This window comes from Magallana gigas, chromosome 1 (genome assembly GCF_963853765.1).
Source record: "Magallana gigas chromosome 1, xbMagGiga1.1, whole genome shotgun sequence".
Taxonomy (NCBI): Eukaryota; Metazoa; Mollusca; class Bivalvia; order Ostreida; family Ostreidae; genus Magallana; species Magallana gigas.
This window is the reverse complement of record NC_088853.1, coordinates 33,164,006-33,187,590: the sequence shown is the minus strand read 5'-3', so window position 1 is coordinate 33,187,590 and position 23,585 is coordinate 33,164,006. Positions and strand designations below refer to the sequence as shown.

The 23,585-nt window shown below is 33.0% G+C and overlaps 1 long non-coding RNA gene across 1 annotated transcript; it reads right to left on the bottom strand.

Moving 5' to 3' along the window:
* Nucleotides 1-6,114: 6,114 nt before the first annotated feature.
* LOC109618938 (uncharacterized) lies at nt 6,115-8,427 on the bottom strand. The gene is made up of 2 exons (XR_002199753.3): nt 7,404-8,427; nt 6,115-6,424 (listed from the first exon to the last, which is right to left on the bottom strand). It is a non-coding gene; the product is annotated as an uncharacterized lncRNA (long non-coding RNA).
* Nucleotides 8,428-23,585: the final 15,158 nt, after the last annotated feature.

The window sequence follows — 23,585 nt, the reverse complement described above, 5'->3', positions numbered from 1 at the left end:
GCTCAAGTGCTAATAGGAGTGTAGAAGTTCTGAGCCAATTATATGAAAATATACAGACTAATACAGATGAATTAATGCTAAGAAATTTATCTAAGAATTATTTTTTGGGGGGTAAATTTAGGTGTATAATAATATAAAACAAAAGAAAAGGTGTCAATGTGACAGGAAACCTTCCTTTTGTGTGATCAATATCCATTATAATCAATTAGTCAACCCTTAATTAATTAACACCACAGAACCCACAATTTTATTTATTACAATTCAATCCTTTCCCTTTGTGTATTATTCCTTTTGTATTGTGCGAGTACGCTGTTCTATCTCTGCCTCAGAGCTATCCAATTGAGTGTTAATCCTATCAGGTTTATCATTCTATTTATCAGATTTTTCCATTTATCCTATCGTGTTTATTGTATCATGCCTTTTCATTGAATATAATTTTATTTTGAAGTTACAAGAGACTCATTGTGCTGTATAGTATAATTTATAGAACACATAATGTACATTTCGATCACAGTTTTATTCAAATCTATACACCATAATCTAAAAAAAAAATTACATGTAAATCATATCTATAAGCAATGTAAATGACAATGAATGTAAACTATTGTATTCTTAGGGACAAGTATTTACCTGAATGTTGAATGTATTAAATCGTACATCGAGTGTACTGCTTAAGGTATTCGATGTATAACGACCACATTTTGTACCTAATAAATGAATGGTCCGATATTCTTAATCATGATATCATTTTGAAGGTGTTATCAAATATAAATACTCCACCAAAGGAATTTTCAAAATTTTTATTATGGCCCAACAAATTACACCTTGAATTCTGCATTGAAGTCTATAGGCAATGTATGTTTTATTAAGATATTGTAAAAAGTAACTTAAAATTAGTAAAATTCTTTTGGTTAATACATGCATAAACTTTCTATTTATTTAAATATGAAATAAAATGAATCATTTACCGCAGATATTTTGACGAAACAAAATTTTTCTTTTTTTCGTCAAAGGGAAATAACTCTTTAAAAAAATTCAAAGTGCAAAATGACCGGCTCCTTATATGTTGTCTGTCATGTGAATTTGGTTCATTTCACTTTCATAGTTATCAAGCAACACATATCTAACTAGTTTAAAATGCTTCAAAATTGTTTAATATTCCTTCATTATACATTGAATACCTTAAGCATTAACTTGCATGTAATTCAAATTGTTAATTTATGAATTTGTTTTTGATAGAAAGAAATTTACTTAAGCCAAATAAAAAAATATCACTCGACCGTCCCTATTTTTCTGTTAGAAAGTGAAGTCTCCTTAAAACAGACAAAATGGTCATTGAAAACAGGCACGTTGAGTGCACAGGACCTAAAAACACTGGTTGCTGTCCACCTTAGAAAGGTGGCCTCTTAATTGAATTAAAAATATTCATTATAGTGAAAAACGAAACGAACAACATTGAAACTTCCCAATTATGGGCAGTGGCTGCTGATTAAAGGTGGCTGTAACAGCAAGTGCCACTGATGTAGAACATTAGAACAAATGCATTGAAAAAAATGAATTTCTTTAATTTCTCTACCCAGTAAGGGTGCAACAATAAACCGTGAGAGGGTATATCACTGTAAAAGTATGTCATGATACAGTAGGCTATACCGCGGTTCTGTAATTCGATCCGGAATATATTTATCCGTCCGATTCGGTTTGAAAATTATATTTTAAAAATGATTTCGGTGTTGAAAAACGTGCTTCGCATTATTTAATTTTGCCCCCAGCTACAGTGCATCCCATAAATCTTTGATATAGTGACATTTAGGGTTTTGTAGAATAAACGAAATTGGTTAACGAAGTTCCCAAATTGAGTGTTTCTACATGCAAGTACTATTTTGCAGACCTTTTCCTAAAAACAAACGACATGTGTATTGCACCTCGTATAAAACGGCAATTATCCATGCATTTGTCTGTTGTCGCAAGAAATTAATGCCACATTCCTAGATGTGCAAAAATGTAATCAAAATTAAAGGTTACCATAGTCATTAAATATTTTGCCTTCAGAAAATTCATTACAACTATAATAAGAGCATATATAAGTAATTTAATTGTTGTCAGTGTTAAAATAATGGTATTGATGCCAACATTACATTTTTACCTTATGCAAATCATGTTTACATTCTAATATTTACATAGCTGATTAAGAAAAATATGTGGAAAAAATTATGTAACAAAGAGTTGGAGATTAAACAATATGCGTAATTGTTCAAATGTTGATTTGTTATTCTTAAAAGCACATCAAAAGTATCAGAATATGTATCATGTCACATTGTCTGTATCGTGATATGTATCGTAACGTGAGGCAAGTGTATCATTGCACCTGTACTACCCAGTCATAAATTTATTTAATTAACAAACAATAATTTAAAATAACAACTAAAACCTCAAGCAATGATAAAGGTTTGGCTATTCCAGTGTATTCATATCAAATAGTATTAGGGTTGGTCGGGAAATACCAGTGCTGGGTAAATACCGGTATTTCCCGTTCTGGTAAATACTACTGATTTTCACTAAACTGGGGAATACTGAGAAATACAAATTTGTATTCCTTATTTCTTTAATTTGCTCAATGTCAATTGTATGTTTGAGATATAAGATATTAACTATCAATAAGCATCAAAACACAATTTAGCATACTTTGCCATTTCACTGTCAGTTTATGAATCTTAAATTCACCAGATCACCTATTCCCAAAGACTTCAATAGTTGCTAGAGTACAAATTTTAGTCCAGCTTTTTGAACCCCTAGTTTAGTGATTTACATATTAATAATTCAAAGCACAAAATAAACTGTTATAATTACTGCAGGTGTTAAAAGAAACAATTTAATAATCACACATGTTGTTTTAATAAATAACTGACTCTTGACAGTTTTGAGCTCCTGTTTTGGGGAGATATATACTATGAGTGGGGTTAATTGGCTTCTCAAATGTGTTGCATACTAAGGTAGATTTGCAAATGTTTCCTTATATGAACCTATAGAATATACAGTGAAAACATTTAATTCTGAGTAAAAATGATTACCCACAGGCTCATCATTAAAAGTTGCATCAATATTGTAAACATAAAAGCATGGTTATATTTATAATTTTGAACAATTTAACCATTCTTAGCTGTAAATATAAGTAACAAACAGCAATGTTAAAAAGTTCACCAAGACATGAAATTGGTTGGTAAATGAAAAAATGTTCTGACAGGATGTAGTCAGGTGACCAATGAAGTTCAGACAAGTGATATTTGTAATGTGTTGTTTATCTTTTGTTTTCAAAGAATCTATGTTTTAAGAAAAACCAGGTCATTACAACCAGATCCGATCACCCGGGACAAAATCCAAATTTCCGTAATAGTTGCGTGTCTGTGTTATCCCACATGGATATTTATTTTCTGTTTTATGAAATGGTATCATCAGAAATGTGCATGTGTAACAAATTCAAGTGACATTTTCCTATTCAACTTTCATTATATATATAATATATCAGCCTCTTAATAACTCCTATGGATAATTAATATGTTTAATATAATTTCACAATTATTTTATTTCTATCAGTTGATTGTAAGATACTGGATTTTTTAATGGGCAAACTGAAAATCAACAATCGTCGATAAATTCCAAAATACGCATTGTTGTGAAACAATATTTGCAGCGAATACAAATATACCGCTCCGTAACATATCCTGAAAATTTAATTCACATTAGTTAATTATTATCGACGGAAATTGAAAAATCTCGATCTGCCGCGGCTTTTATTTTGCCCTGGCCCGCGTTTGCCTACCCATTTTACCATGAACAGGAACGATAACTCTTGTTTTTAAAACTAAAAAATTATTAAAGCTAAATTGCGACCGATTCTATAGATTTCGTAGGCTTAAAAATTCCTGTTTTACAAACAAAGCACGACAATCTTAGGGAAACAATAATTTTGGTCTTACAAAACAATGGCCGTTGTACGACGAACACGTGACCTGTTACAAAACAAAAACAAAACTTACGACTTTCAAGTAAACTGCGCTGGTAAACAACAAAGCGGCATCCAAATGTTATGGTGCAAAATTTTACTTTCTGTTTTTTAACTTCTCTCCCCGTCACATTACATTCTTTCGTAAATGGTGGATCAGCTACATAAGTACATTCGATCTAACAAGTAGACAACAGCAAGAATACTTCTCTTTTGACCTTCACCTTTGCATCATTTGTTAACTCGTACAATAAACATGTCGATTTAATGTTCAGTCTCCCAGATTTTCAAAAGTAACGTTTGTACAGACACGTATATGTAGCATCGTTGTTTTTTTAAAATGTGTAGTTGTGTGTGTGTGTGGGGGGGGGGGGGGGGGCAGACTAATAAAAAAAAAAAGAGGGGGGAGGGGGGTACAACTACAACTTTTCATAAAACGTGAAAATTCTAATTTCCATTTTTTTTTAATTTAGACAATTATAGAAAAATGTTTGCTGAGAGAAAAAAAGGGGGCACCCCCCCCCCCCCCCCCCCAACGATGTTACGTGCCTGGGTTTTAATTCAACAATTAAATATAGTTCTAATTTTCAATACCATTTAAAAATTCCGTATGTTAATATTTACAATAACAATAAAATCAATTTTAATTATCGACAACTGTCAATTTGTATGCGAGATAACATAATAGTACACTGTAAAAAACATTTCTTTGTAATGTGGCTAACGTACATGCAGCAATTTTGAAAGTTTCATTGAAATCTGTCTCGTAAATATAAACACATTTTGTTCTACAAGTGTTCAAGACCATTGTTAACTGTTCTAGACATATCTGAACAACTGTGTATTAGGGACTGACTCATAAACTCATTAACGTGGCCACTAACAAAAAAAGGTAGCATTTAGTTTAAAATATTATTTTGAGCAACTTTTCCTCTACACTAGCTGCTTTTTAAAGGGTTGACCTTCTGTACTGTGTGCTTGTTGCACAGGCATCACATGTCTGAGACTTACTGACCCCCTCCCCCCTCGAACCGTTCATGCCACTAACTAATGTTAATCATTAAAATTCATTTCATGAATCTTAGCAACACTCATAAGCCTTCAAGTACAACAACTCTCAATTTTACAAAAATATTCACAGGTAGTTTATCTGAAACTGTTCCTTGCTACCTTTAACTTAGTACATTTTGTACAACAACATTATATAAAAATATGTTTTGGCTTACAATAAGAAAGCTAATGCAATTCTTAGAAAAAGGATACCACATATTGCCAATTCCATTGAGGTTTAAGAAAAATATGGCCATTTAAGTGAACCCGTGCACCATTTTCACTTTCCTCATTTAACACAGACTCATTGGGTTATCCATAGTAAAAAATCTTTACCCAACATTTTAGAGGTCAATTGTTGTTCAACCTATTTTAATAAGTAATCTATTCAGTACTACATACATCTACAAGATATTATCATGAAAAAAGCATTATATCACTTAGAAATGCCCTTACATGTATACCCTCCCCCATCTTTTGATTTTAATAAAAAATCATGGTTTGAAATCTTTTACCTAACTTTATAAAACTTGTGGCAATTTCTTTGAGTTATTTCTCACACATACTTGAAAACAATCAATTGCAATGATACTAAGAATTGATCTTTTTTTGTTTACTGGATGATTATTGTGCTGCATGTGATTTCTTGTTTCCATGAAAAAAAGTAAGCTAACAGTCATATTTTGAGAATATCTAATCAATTCTGGTTTCTAGTCTCCTTTTATTCATGCTGAACAGTAAGACCTTAGGTATACAAGTTTGACAATTTCTTACATTAAAATTAAATTTAAACAAACCTGGGTAGGTGGAGACGGATGAAAACTCCATGATAAATGTTCAAATTTGACATGTTTTTCTGCATTTGCATAATTATATACATTTAAAATGTAAAAATATGCTATTTCTTGTTCATTTCAAAAGTAATTATCATAGCAGATGTTATATCCTGGTCAAATGTACATTTACATATCCTACATGTAATCTTAAAGGAGAAAATTAGAAACAGAGATGATATTTCAATTAAACACATCTAAATATCATTATAAAATACAAAATAAAGGAAACATAATTGCATACTTTTATTGAGAAACCAATTTTCACAACTAACAAATAAAAATTGTAAATTTCTTTAAACAGCCTTAATCTTGTTTGTCATAATTTCTTGTCAAACACAACAAGCATGATGCTATCTTAAAGTTCCATTATTGTTCACGCTTTATCGTATTGAATTTGAATTACCGGTAAAAAGTCTGTAAAACACAAGGAATCATGCATGTGGGTAAAGTTGAACGGGTAACCTCATGAGCTGAATCCACAAGAATGAACAAGTAAAAGCCATGTAGTCGCCATGTGGGAACAAGAGTCTGTTTTGGGCTGAAATTTTAAAAAATCAATTAGCTGTGTTAACATACTAATAAAAGCTGTGTTTACATTAACATATGCAGAGACAGAGAGAGAAGTGAGGAGACAGACAGAGACACAAAGAGAGAGAGATTTACTCATTGTACGACTGCGACAGTCAATATTTCAATTCGAAAACTACAAATAAATATCACACATCCAAACAGCATCAGATTATAAGCTTCTGCTCTACCAAGTTTTGTCAATTCTACTGCTTTTTGGGGGGAATGAATTTAGCGAGAAATCAATTCTATGCATAATGCACATAAAATTTCATGAACTTTTTTACAAAGCTTTGTTATTCCGCTGAACATAGGGGGAAAAAATGTGCAATTGATATTATACGCTTATTTCAAAATTCAATGAACTGTTCATTTTTTTTCTACCTCACAGAGATATTTCTGTTACAAAATTAAATTGCTCTCTGACGCTTTGCCAAGATTCAAAGCACGAGAGAGAGAGAGAGAGAGAGAGAGAGAGAGATCTGGGCACAGTATCAATTATATCTGTCTTAATTTAAATTGTTTACATACAATGTAGATGTGATATGCATGAAAAATTACTCAAGAATGAAACAATATGTATAAGAGATAAACTACACTAATTACAGCATTCTTCGTTTGTGTACCTTGGGGCCCCCAACCCTTTCAAAAGCACTGTTTTACAGGTTATGGTATGTAATTCAATACACATAGACATACCGGTATACATATATATAGTGAAATAACAAATAAAAATTCCAATCAGCGATGTGTAAAACAAAAACGTGCAAGTACACTTAACTAGATGAGATTTCACTGACTCTAATCCCCGCTTTTATATCGTGACGCACGTCACAACATAAAAGCAGAGGTTACGAGACTGGGAGTCAGAGGAATCTCGGGTTAGACTAAAAAGTGCAATTATTTTGAAAAGAAAAAGTCAACAGGACATAACCAATATTAAAACATACCTTTATAATCTCCCAAAGGAAAGTTGAGATGCATTTTCCACTATCGAAGTTTTGCAAGCCATGTTTCATATGAAAATGTGGACACTTTACTGTCAGCTGTTCGCAATCAAAACAAGGCGCGTGGACGTGGTGATCGTACGATATTTATTTCGATCAAAACAAACATGTTTGTGTTTGATATGCAGAGAACAAATTAACTTGTATAACTTGCATTTATGCATTTATTTTGTGAGTAAAATTATAATAAATAGGTGAATTGAAATATTTACAAACTCTTCATTCAATTATACATGTGTACGTGTTGTTCTATTATACAACAACTGTCTGACGAGCATGGCTTATATTGCACTTACGCTTATTTCAAGTCTCAGCAAAGTCTTTCTTAACTACCGTAATGACTTTCAATAGCTTTTCGCTGTTTAAATCGGGAACAGTGTGTTACTCCTGCTTCTTTTTTATTATGATTCAGATAAAAAAAAGTCGCTATTTTCTAAACTGGTATCACATATTCAACGTACTTATCAATCAAATTAACGATATCATTTCAATGCCCACGCTGATTAACTTTAATTTTTTTCAAATCAGATTTCTGTTTTATGATCAGCAGGCAATTTTCGAATTCGTTTGGAACGAGTTATTTTGACGTTGAGCTTAAGACTATTTTCTGAACCAAAAAACGCGGAATCAAAATTTCCGGAAAAATCAATTTTTGAACCCTGATATCTCTGCAATGCGTCATCCGAGTTTAAAACGGATTTCAGTTTAGTATTAAGCATGAAAAACACTATAAATAGCATCAACTTTTTAAGTTAACACAAAAAATTGAAAATTTCGAAAATTTTGAAATACTCCCAGTTTGGACCGGAAGTGACGGAAGGTGAATTCCAGCCTTATGTCCCAATAAAAATGATCAATGTATGAACACAGAAAATTTTAAGTCTCTATCTTAAAGCGTTTTTGAAAAACGCCCTGGACAAAATCACTTTTTAAAAGTTTTAAAATTGACGTAACGTAAAAACGGAAGTGAGGCTGTAATGGAAACTTACACATCTTTAAGGGACAATAATGTCACGTAACCTCTGAAAGTTTCATTGAAATCGGTTGAAAACTTTTTAAGATATGAAGCTTCAAAAAAGTCAGAAAAATAAAGAAAAAGAATAATAATAATAATAATAATAAAAAGAAACAATAGAATAACAAGAGGGTCTTCCGTTGGAAACGGAAGACCCTAATAAAAAGAAACCGAAGAATAACAAGAGGGTCTTCCGTTGGAAACGGAAGACCCTAATAATTATTATGGGAATCTATACGCATGGTACTCAATTCAAATAGATTATATTATGATTTTATTATTTTATGTAGTAAAATCACCCTTCCAACTGTTACTCAATTACATAACAATTGATGACATGGGGCTATAAATGTTCTGAGCTGTGTGCGCTGAAGCGACACAAGATTCTTGGTCGCATGCGGCAATTGAATTAACACAGACTGGCCGAAAAAACAAAGGGGTGGGAAAGTGAAACAAAATGTTACACATAAGAAACCACCAAAAATTATTTTCGACAGGTCTTGCTATCTTTTCTCCAATTAAAAAAAATCCAGCGCGAGCTCCTGTCAGCGGGGCGGGAGGAGTGGGGGGGGGGCAGCAATGAGTTGCTTCCACAATGAAACTACAGAAGTAATTAATATGTGACCGATAGAATCTAATCTAAAGTTGTTTAAACTCATGTGAATATTTTTAAAAATAATCATCGAATGCCTCAATTCAGGGCATTCCTTTATCGTGCTAGCACCTACCGCAAACATGGAACTTTGATTATAATTTGATTTCATGTTTAAACTACCTTGTACGCTATCGTATAAATCAATGCTTAATACAAGTAAAATAAATTTATCTTTTCATCTTAAACCAATATAATAGTTGAAAACATAATAAAATATAGTTGTGTCCGTGCAAAATACGAAACATAAACGCGTCATAAGGTACATGTAGAAGAACACGAACCGACCGCGGACCACTTATCCTCTCGCGCCGGATCTCCTCAGCCATGTGCGAGGGATGATCATCATTTAAAGGTTTAATATTTGAGGGGGGGGGGGGGGGGGTGTGGATTTAAAACATTATTTGTACAGTTTTTAAAGTACTTTACCTAAACAAACCAACCATTAGTTTATGCCTAACGGTTTTTCCGATTTGGAGTAATATCGTTCATTAATATTCATTTACACTCAAATATTTAATTAAATATATATACAAGTAGGACAAACCTTTATAACATAAAATTAAAACAGTTCTTGTATATACGGCTATATTAACTCAAACACGTTCATATGCATGTAAGTGTAAGTCGCGGTGTGCGAATCTTGTGTATTAAATAACCGCTTACCGCTAGGTAATGCAGCCGTGGCTGATCTCCTCGGCCGTGGGCGAAGAATAGATTACGTAAAGGTACAACGCACAGAAATGCACAGCTCAGAACCAAGGAAAATTTGAAAAGTTTGCAGTATAATGACCTTACTCTATCAAATAGAATTATATATTTTAAAATTAAACCCCACAATTGATTTGTGTCTATTATTGCTTTAGAGAATGACATTGCTTTTATTAATTAAATGAACTATTTTTTACTTGACATCCAATCGTTTAATCCACAAAAGATTTTGTGTAAACAAAACTAAAACAATTCTTGAGTTCGCGGCTAAATAAACTCATATATGAGAGACGCAACTCTCGTGTATTAGATAACCGCTGACCGCTAGGTAGTCCAGCCGCGAGCATGGTAACCGATTTTCTCGGCCGCGGGCAAGGGATAGCTTACGTAATGGTACACACACACACGCATGCAGCTCTGATTCAAGGTAGATTTTAAATGCATGGAGTTAATAACTAAAATGTAATGCATAGAGTTTTTTAATTCCATATTTGTGGTTTACTAGAGAAGAAAAAGAATGTTTTGTTTTCCAATTGCCGTTTTTAATGATTGTGCACTATAAGAACTTAACAACAATGACTTTAACTCCTAAAGGAAAAGCTTATACTCCAACAACAACAAAAAATTCTTATGGATTAATGCCTCCTGTATAAACCAGCATACTTTCTGCGGCAACTTTATGCCAGTTGTACGCACAAAGACTTTCGTTAACTCGTCAAATGAAAACAGGTACATGTTAACATGTAAAGCTTTTTACACTCATACTACACAAATCACTTACAAAATAACTTTGTTACGACCTTTATGAGATCCCAACAAACAACTTTTCCAGCGACAGCCATATCAAAATCCTAACCGTTTTTGAGTTATTAAGCAAAAACTTTTAGGGGCTATTGGCCCTTAATTTAAGGGGCCAGCCCTTTTTTATTGGTGTTAAATGAAAGCCCTTGATATTCTGCACAACTGTTATTTTACATGCCTTAACAAAATATTTTTCGTTAAACAGATATAAAGGAAAATATGTCTTCATTTTTGCACTTTTTTGAATCCTGTTTTTTGACCCCCTACCTTTTCCTAAATAAAAAACGTAATCTAAAAACAAAAACCAATGTGCACCACTACAATGTCTCTGCTATTCAAATTCGTTGGATTCCCATTCCCTGCTATCATAGTCTCGGAGCTTTTGTCTGGAAACCAAAGGCCCTAAAAATTTTTAAAAGGGGAATAACTCGTTACCGGAAAGTGTTACTGTAAGATAGTGTTTTGTAAAGTCCATTAGCCCTGAAAATTTGAGCAAAAACCGTTCACAAATGAGCTCAATATGAAGCCTCAAAGTTCGCGTCTAGGAAGAAAAAAAAAATAAGAATAATCTTAACCAGCACAATAATAGAAAGGTCTTCCGTTGGAAACGGAAGACCTTAATTAAGGAGGGGGGGGGGGGGTCTGAATTTCTTCTGGTCTTTTTTTTTTACTCGCAATGTTCATTCAAACTCTATTCTATTTATATAATTACTTTTAAGGGAAATGAACATTAACGAAACTATTCAATACTATTTTTAAAATGTATTAACATTCTACAAAAGTTTCTAAAATTAGATATAAAGAGCTCGAATTCTCTTTGTTTTGTGTTTTCAGTTTGGTTTTGGTACAACTATATAACTTTACTAAAGACACATTTTGGCATCGTACCTTATGTGAAGAAGTAGTTATTCATTTTGAGGAGGCCTTACTTATTCTTTTTTTTTAAACTTTGCATTTTATGAGGGTACCTGCAGCCAAGCCGATGTAAAACATAATTTGTCATAGAGTTTAATTACCAAAATTTAATGCAAAAAACCGCATCGAAATCGATGCAAAAATACCGCAGTTACGCCGCTTCAAAGTGGCTAGTTTTACCTGCTTTGGGAAATCTAATCAAGAGAAAATAGAATTAGGCGATAACGAGGCTTTAGCGGAAGTGACGTCACGAGGTCAACAGGAGGGGAATTTCTTTACAAAGCTATACAAATTAAATTCGATTTTTCAGCCAAAATGATTAATATAGGTCTGATGTTTTGACGTATCTTGTTATTTTAAGTATTGTAGATTTAGAAATTTGTATCCGTAAATATTTTATTACAGTCAGATTTATTTTTAAAGGATTTTAAATTTTGCTATTCTCGTCGCCCTTTTACCGATGAATACGATATCTTAAAACGCTTGCATAGGCAGATTTATGTTCATTATTGATTCTTCGATTACATAATATCCTTTTACACACGAGTGATCCGAGACAATGTCACAGGTAAACTAACGAAGCCACTGCTCCAGACACACGTGTATCTGGGGTATGTATACACATGGTACACGAATCTGGTGAACAAAGAGAGGGTTTCATACCTCTGGACTGGTAAATTGAATTGTGTATAATTAGCTACTCAAGTGTTAAACAATAAAAAAGAAAAATAAATTAGACTGTGTAAATCAAACATTAGTAAGCTAATACATGTATATAGTCCGTCAATCAGTGATTAAAGACAATCAAATAGTAAAACTAATGTTCGAAGTAAATGCCTTTATTGCTACTTATCGAATCACTGAAATAATGACCAAATTTACAATTCAGCAATTTAAACCCTTTTTATGTGATAAGTAATTATTTCGGAAGTAATTACATTTACTATGGTCTTAATTTCTTATTTAATCAAGTGCAACTTTCTTTCGAACGCTATGGTCAGCAATTGTATCGCTTTAACTTAACATTACTTAAATTGTTATACTGACAGCGAATCATTATGAAATCTGAATAAACTTGAAAATTTTGACAAAGGGTGTAAATAAATTTAAAATGAAATTCCATTATCGTATTTTTAAAAGAATACGAGACAGACTTAATCATGCAGCCATCTTGGACTTTCGCCTTGATCCGTTTATAATCTCGTGTTTGTTTGTTAAAAAATGCATACTATTTTGATTGTTATTTGTCCTCTATCATTATTATTGAATAATCGGGCGAAATAATTTGTAATTTTATGCATTATACGAGGAATAGACCCCGCGTTACCTTTTACGAAATATTTATTATCCATATTATTAATCAGTTAATAATGTTACGGAAAAATCATTCGAAAGAATGACAATTTTATCAAAATATGTTTCTTAAAACAAAACTCTGATTATTTGCCATTTTGCTGCATATGCTGTGCATTTATATGCAAAATGTGTTACACATTTGACTAAATTGATGAAGCAAACAATTTTCCGAATTCGGCCTTTTTGTTTGATAAAAAACGGGTTTAAACTCAAACAACAGTATATTCAGTCATCCAGGGTTGATAAGAAATAAAACAACAGAAAAAAAAATGTTCATATATCGATAAAACAATGCAAGAAAACGAACAGTTTTCATACGATTTTCCTGTTTCTCATACAGTCGCGTTGACCCCGTGACGTCACAGTTCATATCGCGCCAAATCGGCTTGATTCAAAACTCGTTCAGGTGTGAAATCGGGTTTTCCCCAAATATCTCGAAAACTACTTATGCGATCGCTGTAAAATTTTTAGGATGATGTTTTTACACATAGATTTTCATTATATCAAAAATTGACCGGCACATCAGGTACCTTTTAAAGATTCGATATTGCAAAATACGCCATTTAAAAAACTTTTTAACAATTTTAGCAGTGTTTTTTTAAAAAGAAGCTTCGAGTCCTGGGGGACATGTTTTAGAATGCTTTATTTTCTTTGATTTGACATGTATCAAGATTCATGTATCTTCGCTCTGTGTTATACAACTAAGGAAGTATTTCCCGCCAAGACCCATTATTAACGTCTCTTTTTTTGATTTTTTTTTTCATTAACAGCACAAAAAGGTGCTAGCTTTGTGACTCATATACAAATTCAAAACATATTTAAATGTTTGATACAACGATTGTACTTAGATATTTAATTTTGAAGTCATTAACTGTTTACACACAATATCCCACTAGCCCATCACAAAGGTAGTATAATTTATCTACATATATTGAACATGTTTCATTTTCATTGCTCGGCGAGCTTGTTCAAGGCATACTGAAGTCAATTGAAGTCCATGGTGTTAACATTTTACGACTTCTCAAAAATTTAAAATTGAATGAATTTATTTTATTTGGGGGGACCTAATTTCAAAATATATTTTTCTTATGAGATATGCTTCCTATGGGGCATTTTTGAGATTGCAATCACTTTAGTTTGACAGGATAGAGAACACGGAATCCCAGACATAACATTACACAATTCATCCCCGCAAAGAATCATAATGCAACTATTTTTTTTTAAAGAGACGTACAAAGAACTTGTTATTTACGTGACCTAAAAACTGCGCTAGCTATAGACGCAACATTTTGTATACACAAATATTCGATACCCAGAAAAAAATCCTCTAAAACGTTTCTATAAACCATGCCATTTGAATAATCCCGAAATTATTTTAATTATTCCCACTAAATCCGGGAAAAAAAAGTCAGTTTTTTTAAAATGTTTTTTGTTAAGTCTTTTTTTCCCAAAAAATCAGAACACTCTTTAAATTTCGTTTCAATATTGTCTTATGAGTTTCAAGACTTAAATTTACATTTCATAAGGAAATATCAATTTCTGAAAAAAAAAGCATCGAAACTGGATATACATATATATATATATATCAAATTTTCGAAAAGTCAAATACATGTAGGCAGAATGAATAGTTTATCTCTTGCACTTGGTAGCTTTAATCAAAAATAACATACATGCTCCTTTTTTAATAACACGGAATATTTTTGATATAATAAGTTCCTCGGGAAAGGTATAACACCATCTTTCCTAACTTTACCCGTGGTAGTAAATAACGAATTACACTGTGCAACATCGTGTAACATACCTCCACTTAATTTTTTTTAGATCATACAATCTTCTCCCTCTATGTACTTCTGTGTGGCTGTTTTTAAAACTCGTGGAGTTAAAACCACATTGGAATGTCGTGCCAGAGCTGAGTCAGATTAGAAATATGATACTCCGCTGAAACACATATGCAGCGTTTATCAAGCCTGGGACAGAGAATCAAGTGAAGAAAAGGGGCCCAAGAGAGGATGAGGTTAAATTAAAATTCACATGAAATAAAAAAAAATATATATATATATATATATATATATATAGAGAGAGAGAGAGAGAGAGAGAGAGAGAGATCAAATCAGACAGAATAAAGAAGATGGGCGAATAAGGCGGGTAAATTGCCAATATGAGGAATGATTCATTTCTCAGAATTAAAATATCATTAAATCTGATAATGATTTTAATAATAATAATTATAAAAAAACAGTGCATATTTAACGTAACATCGGTTTGTAGCCCTTAAATATTTTAAATACATGTAATAGGCGGATTTAAACTTGCTTATGCCTGTCAAAACCTCGAAATAGTGTCATTTTTATAACTTTAATGCCTTTTCTTTTATAGAGTGGGTCTGGGCTCCATATTTTTGTCATAGTCTAAATGCGGTTTAATGGAATTTAAACCAATTTCCATCAACAAAAATGTGGAGAGATGAACCACTATACTTTAAAAATGTAATTTTTTAGCATTTAAACAACAAATTTGTTGTGAATGAAATGGATCTGAGGTTAGAGCACCAGACATTAGGTAATTTTATAGAAATATGGTTTTTAGGTAGGTTGTGGGTTCGATACCACCAACACAAGCGCCATCTTATTTCCTCATCTTCTTTTAACATAGAGTCATTAAAAGCTTTTTTACACAGGGGTAAGACATTACAGACATGCAGAGAGAGAGAGAGAGGGAGAGAGATAGAGAGAGAGAGAGAGAGAGAGAGAGCAGACATAAAGGCAGGTACATAAAAAGGGAGAGCTATACAGAGTAAGATAGAGAGAAAATGAGAAAGAAAGGGAAATCAATAAGAAACAGATAAAAAAACATGGACAGAAACATCTGTGAAATAAAATGATATCATGATAAACTGTCAGATTAACAAAAATTTAGCAAGAATACAATGGAGAGCACAGGATGAATCTCTGCCATTCAGTAAACTGAATGATAACTGAATGGTCTGGAAATGAGACTGAATTGCATAAATATGCCATTCAGTCACTTTTCAGTTACCTTCCTTTCAGTCACCTTTCAATTGACTAAATGACAGAAATTTATATTTTACTTGTATATATATACAGACAGATATTGATTGGAGACAAAAACAATCTCAGAAAGAGGGATAGAGAATGAAACACAGAAAGAGACAGAGATAAAAGGGAGAGCTATACAGAGTAAGATAGAGAGAAAATGAGAAAGAAAGGGAAATCAATAAGAAACAGATAAAAAAACATGGACAGAAACATCTGTGAAATAAAATGATATCATGATAAACTGTCAGATTAACAAAAATTTAGCAAGAATACAATGGAGAGCACAGGATGAATCTCTGCCATTCAGTAAACTGAATGATAACTGAATGGTCTGGAAATGAGACTGAATTGCATAAATATGCCATTCAGTCACTTTTCAGTTACCTTCCTTTCAGTCACCTTTCAATTGACTGAATGACAGAAATTTATATTTTACCTGTATATATATACAGACAGATATTGATTGGAGACAAAAACAATCTCAGAAAGAGGGATAGAGAATGAAACACAGAAAGAGACAGAGATAAAAGGGAGAGAGACAGGTTATAAAAATATAGTAACAGAGAAAGAGAGAGAGATCAGCGGGAGAAAGAGAAGTTATAAACAAAGAAAAAAAAATATGAAAGACAGAGAGACAGAAAGAACAAACAGATGAAGTGCAGATCAAGAGAGGTTTTCATATGTATATACATAAAGAGAGACAGACAGAAAATGAGAGATTGATTGGAGACCAAAAAAAGCAGAAACAGAGGGAGAGAAAGAAACAGAGATAAAGAAAGATAGAGGGAGAAAGAGAGATAGAGAAATAATAGAAATATGAAAAAATGAAAGACAAAGAGACAGACATATTAAACTGATGCAGATCAGTAAAATAAATAGAGAGGTTTTGAGATAAATGTATATACATAAAGAGAGAGAGAGACAGCTTATCATTACAAACAGGGGTTGAACCAATTCATGCCTTATTTTAATCAAAATAAATTTACATCATGTGGTATTGAATACTTTGATATACTTATGAAATAATAAAAAAAAAAAAAAACAAGTTATGGATAGATGTATTTAAAGCAAGGGTTGACCTGCATAATACAATAGAGTCTGGTGTAACTGCAGACTCACTTTTATTTTATAACCCTTTGATCCATATTGGAGGGAAATCTTTTTTTGATAAATAACTATTTGACGATAATATTAGTCTCGATGTATCAATGATATCATTGAAGAAGGTTGTATTTTTTTTTAGTTTTTATTAGTTTTGTGAAATGTATACAGATGTAAAGGTCAAATTTTTAGAATACGCAAGCATAATCCATGCTATGAAGACATACATTAGGAAATTGGGCGAAAACCAAACATTAAGAAAATAAGCAAACCCGCTTATTAGAGAAAACATACATAAAGTTATGAAATGTAAAAAGTCAAAGTTCTTCTATGATATTTTACACAGTAATACCTCTGTGACAACAGGTAAAAGAAGGTGCCTGGAATGAATTATTGGATATAGAGGACATGGAGTGGAATATAATCTATAAACTACCTTTCATAATAACAAACAACTGTAAACTTCAATGGTTCCAATACAAAATTTTAGCAACAAACTCTTTTTCTCAAAATTAAAAAAGTAAACTCTAAAATGTGTACCTTTTGTCACCGAGAAGAGGAAACTATAGAACATATATACATATATTGTGCTTTTTAAGAAAATTTTAAACCTTATTTAGAGGAAAAAATCAATTCTCAGGTTACATTTACCAAAAATAAATTCTTCTAGGCATCCTTGGTAAAAGCGAAAATATCCTTAATATCATTTTTCTTTGGTAAAAGAACTATATTTACAAAACATAGTGTACTGAGAAACAGTTGAGTGTTTCTTATGCAATTTCATCTTCAAAGCACTTCTATGAAACACATAAATTAATTTTTTTATAAAAATGGTAAAAATGAGATTTTTGCTACTCATTGGAACATCACGAATCCAATTTTTACTGGAATCTCTCTCTCTCTCTCTCTTTCAAGCTTTCTCTAACTCTTTAAAATAAAATTAGCACTTCTGAATTATTATATTTGAAGCATCATAAATATGCATTGTATCTGAGAGAGAGTTAAAACGAGATTTTTTTTATATGATTCGTTGAGTGGTCACCTCATTTGAAATTCGTGAAAAAAAGTGTTTAAGACTACACAATAGATATAAACATATTACATTCAGATCAATAATGATAAGTTTTTTGTATGACACTGTAATAAGATCGGGCTCGTAAACCGGAAGTCTTCAAAAAATCCGTGTAGATGGTGGGGAAGCTGAACGTAGACGTATAAAAAACTATTGGGCCTATTGAATCGAAAAGTAATCCAAGCTAAGGCATTGAAGGTAATAAGTATTTCATAGGCACTACTATGCATTCTTGTATTTATCTTTTGTTTGGTTTGCTTCATAAGGTTTCATTTTTCGATCGAATTTTGCATCTTCAAGTTGATTAAACAATTATTAAATTCAACGTAAACAGTGTATGAACATCGATTTGCAAGGAATTCCCACAATTGACGCTTATTTATGTGAAATGCGTAGCAATTTCATACAGCTCCCAGCACTTTATGATATAATGGGGATGTAATGGTAAGGCATGTGCATTTTCAACATATTTAATCAACTGTATGCCCTTGCACTACTGCATTTTATCTGGTCCATTGCACTTACGGTGTCATTTACGTGAATCTCAAACACAACACTGACTAAGATCATGATTATACCCACACTTTTTAAAGAAAGTTTGGGTATATTGTTGGTACACTGTTCCGTCCGTCTGTCCGTCCGTCCGTCTGTCACGTTTTACATTCTCAAACTGCTCTTACATCTTATAAACCAGCAAACTGAACTCTTGGAGTTTGATTTGGGGTATCATGTTGTTTTGTTAAAAGGTTTCAAAAATTCTCTTTTAGTCCTGGGGGTCAAATAATTGGTAAAAAATGACGTTTTTTCACCAAAAAAAAAAAAAAAACTGGTTACAAAAACTTCATTTTTTTTGGGCAGTAGCCAAATGATCTTCTAGAATATGATTGAGGGTGTCATATTGAGTCGTGATCAGGTTCCAGAATTTTTTTTTTCATTAAGGGGATCAGTGGGCAACAAAAAATGACGTTTTTTGGCAAAAAAAATATGGTTCCCAGAACTCCTCTTACAACTTTTGGAGTAGCTACGTCATCTTTCGGGATATAATTGGGGCTGTCCTATAGATGTGCAATAAGGTTTTAAAAATTTAAATTTCATCCAGGGAGTCAAAAAATAGCAGAAAATTGACGTTTATCACTAAAAAAACAAACATTGATCCAAGAGCTCCTTTTATGATTTAATGGATAGACAATCATATCTTGGGATATGATAGATGTGCAGTAAGGTTTTCAAAATTCTAATTTCATCCAGGGGTGAAAAAGTAGCAGAAAATTGACGTTTATCACTTCAAAAAAACATAGATCCTACAACTCCTTTTATGATTTAATGGATAGACACATTATATCTTGGGATATGATAGGAACTGTTCCATAGATGTGCATTACGGTTTTGAAAAATTAAATTTAACCCTGAGGCCCATTACCTACCGGTACATACCTTTTGATGCCCTTTAAGGATCAAGAATATATATGGTTAAGGGGTGGGGATCTCAACCGTTTTCGAGATATTCGTGCACTTCCTGTTCAAGGGGGGTAATGACCACCCCCGGGGCCCATGACCTACATATCGTTTGATGCCCCTTGACACAAGGAACAAGAATATATATAATTAGGGAACTATAGACTAGCGGGACCCTCGAATTTTTCAAATTCTGTGTGTAGTGAGTCGGGGATTAACTATCTTCAACTGAAATTCGTAAAATTCCATGGAAAGGTGGAATTCGAAAGGTTTCTCTGACGCCGTGAGTACTTCATTTAACACTGGGTATTGTTCACGTCCGATCTATAAATAGATTCACTATGTATACATGTTTACATGTACATGAATAGGCCGAATACAATTAAGCAATATTTCAACATGCCGAAAGATGCCATCATGGTGTCACAACTCGCCGACTTAACACTGAAAAAACAGTTGACAAAACGCCCACAACACCTCGAACACCAAAAACCACAAAACCAGAAACTACTGCAAAAACGGTCGAGAGTGAATGGGCCTCGATACATGCCCAACTAGGCGAAATAAAGGATGAACTAAAAAAAACTCTTAAAGGCGATGATGTGAAAAAACTAATAAAAGGCATTGTTGAGGAGCTATTCCAAAAACATCAAGAAAAAATAGAACAGAAATACGATGAAAATATTTTAGAATTAGAGAGAGAAACTAGAGACGAGCTCGTTGCAAGCAACGATTAGGTCTTCCGTCGTAGCTGCGTCATACTTGTGACGTAATACAAAAATTGATACCTGACCATGGTGCAATATTAGATGTATAAACACTGTGTAAAAGAAACAAAGTACATGTATATAAGCAAATACAGATCTTTAAAACTTGTCTGAAGTTTGATTCGTTTTTTTGCATGTGCATTTTATTTTGAGAAACTTATCTAATCATCATAATTGACTCAATATACACAGAATATGGACAACGATTATAATCACACAGTGGGTATGCCCGGTATGAACGTAAAAAGACCAAACATTTTACTCGCATTTTTTATCGAAAGCAAGGGCCAATGAATCTTTTAGAATGTATGCGGAGATCCTGGAAATTTTACAGGGGGTTCTGAAGAATAATTTTGTTTTTTGAGGGGGGGGGGGAGGGGGGGGGGGAGGGGGCATTTTCCTGGGGTGGGGGTTGAGTGTCTGACGGTTATTTGAGTTTGCCTGGGGATGTCCGAGGCATATTTTTGTAATTTTATATTGTACATGTAATGGAAAGAAATATTTTGCGGGGGTTGGGGTGGGGTCTGGAACCCTCACCCTACTCTTCTAGATTCGTGCATGGGGAAGACCGATGCCGGTAATTTAACGGTAATTTTAACCATTTTTATTTAATCAATCATTTTCAAAATTATCGGAATTCCAATATTACCTTTAAACGCAGTTAAAACTTAAAATACGAACCATTTAGTCTCGGTGAGTATTCGGCCAACATGTGTCCGCGTACGAAAGAAATGGCAACATTCAAGAAATTTGGATGGACGATCTGGGTCCTAGGTCGTCCATCCGATTCTTTTTCAGACTAAGAGCTACAGAACTGCACTTACAGAATGTCAAACTGATTATGTCAATTTATTTTGTCTCAAAGAATCAGGTTTTTTTATAATCAATAAAGTTTTACCTTAAAAAAAGAAGAAATCGGGCACAAATTTCAATGTTAGCATTTTACAATTTAAAGGTCTAATAAAATTTTGAATAAAGTTTCAAGATACTACTCTTCGTTGTTTTATACGAAATATTGCATGGAAAAAAGATTTACATCGCATATATATTACAGAACTAATTTTCTTCTCTTTTTTATTTACATCAAAATAAATCCAAGAAAAAATCTAAATTTTTTTTTTCCTTTATATGTGTTAATGAAAACGTGGTCAGCAAGGGCGGGTTCTATGTCGTGCAAGCACCTACTTAATAGATTGTTACACGGATCTACCACGATGACAAATATGGAAAAGGCAATATTGTGGGTGAAGGATGGATGTGTAGTTTGTTTTTTAGGTTTATTTTTGATAATTATATTCATCTGGATCAATTTGGTCTGTTGGTTTGTTTTGTTTATTGAAAAGGGAAATAAAGAAAATGAGTAATATCCGATATGAAGTCAAGCATATATTTTCATATTATTATTGACTTAAAACATGTTGGAAAAAAGAAATATTGTATCAAGCAGTTAGTTATTATGCGCAGATCATGCATTCCTCTATGGTTTTCACAATTGCATGTATCAGTTACTATACGTATTTGCTTACGGAGAAATTAATTTCCAAAGAGATGATATAGTTATCAGTTAAGTTCCAGATTGTCTTCTGCACATGCAAGCACGTGTGTAATCCTGATTTAAAAATAGGTATAATGGCCGGGGGGGGGGGGGGTCATCGCAACAAAATTGTGTATTAGCGTTCTAGAGTGTACATTGTTAATTAATAATTGATGTTGAATTGTTGTTATTAACAAACAAAATCATAAATTTATAATAACATACACTAAAATGCCAGGGAGTTCTGCTGGACGCGATTTCATTTGTCTTCAATTAATAGGGTGTAAGGATGCCCGCCTACTTAATACATATGCTCACGTGTCAACCGATTAAAAATGACTGTATTTTGGATTTATAAATCGTTCTAAAACATTCGATCTGATATATCGTTGTTAACAATTCAAAACTTTGAACGATTAAATTTGTTTTTATACCTACCCCGACCCTCACGGAAAAATCCATTCAGATCAATGGAAATTTCATTTACAAGACTCCGCGCCAGAATCAGAATGTCTCATTCATTATTTTTTTCGTAGTTATAGTGGACGAGTCCAAAATAGGAATAGAATTGGAATAGGAATACCATGTGAACATATGCCGTGAATGCAGTTTACTTTGCGTCTATTTTCTTATTTTGAGAGTCCTTTTTATCATGCTTATCATGGCTTGAAAATGATGGAAGGCCCTTGAATGTTGTTATCTTTATGCAGGCACGTAGCATCCTTTTTGAACGTGGGGGGGGGGGGGCAGACTCATCCAAAAAATCTTGACAAGCAAAAAAAAAAAAAAAAAAAAAAAAAGACTTTCCCAAAATCTTCAATATCCTAATCCGGAAAAATTAGTTGCTGTGAGAAAAAGTGTGGGGGGGGGGGGGGGGGGGGAGGGGGGGGGCACCCACAAGCTTAAATTAATAATTGCCTGACGATGCATCTTTAATGTGTCAACATTTATATTCATAATTGATGAAAACGTTATATGGGATGTAATGAGCAAGAGTGTTCAATTAAAAGGGCTTTTCACATTGCACGTGTGTAATCCTGATTTAAAAATAGATTGCCATATTTGAAAGGTCAAAAAAAAAAAGAGGGAGGTGTCATCGCAACAAGATGATACACATTGTCTAAGTAGTACAATGTAAGTAATAGTTGGTGTTGGATTATCATCATTAACAAAGAATCATCAGTTTGGATTAATTAAAACAAATATAAATTCATATAATTGGAATATTTACTGGAGGGGCTACGTACGATTAATTCGCCGAAGTGGGGTACATGTGACCCGATTTTCGATCAATTGGGCGATTTCATTCATCTGGAAAAGGGTTTCACTCGCGTGTACAAATGTAAATGTACATCAAACAATTGCTAGTCAATTAAGTGTGTATGTTATTTGGATATATTTCTTCTAAAACATTCAATCCAAAGTATAATATATGTAGTTATTAGTTGACACCCTCCCAATGGATCTATGCCGATGGATCTATCTGAGATCTCAGCTGTTGCGTGAATGGTAAAGAAAGACTTCGCGCCATAATACGTCTCATTCATAATTTTGGCTCGCCGATTAGTGGGCGAGTCCAAGTTAGGCCAGAGCACATGATGTGTAGATGGTCTTATCCACTCTATTTTCTTAACTGGTCATATAATAAATAGAGATATCATGGATCTTTCACTTTTGTCGGAGCATGTAA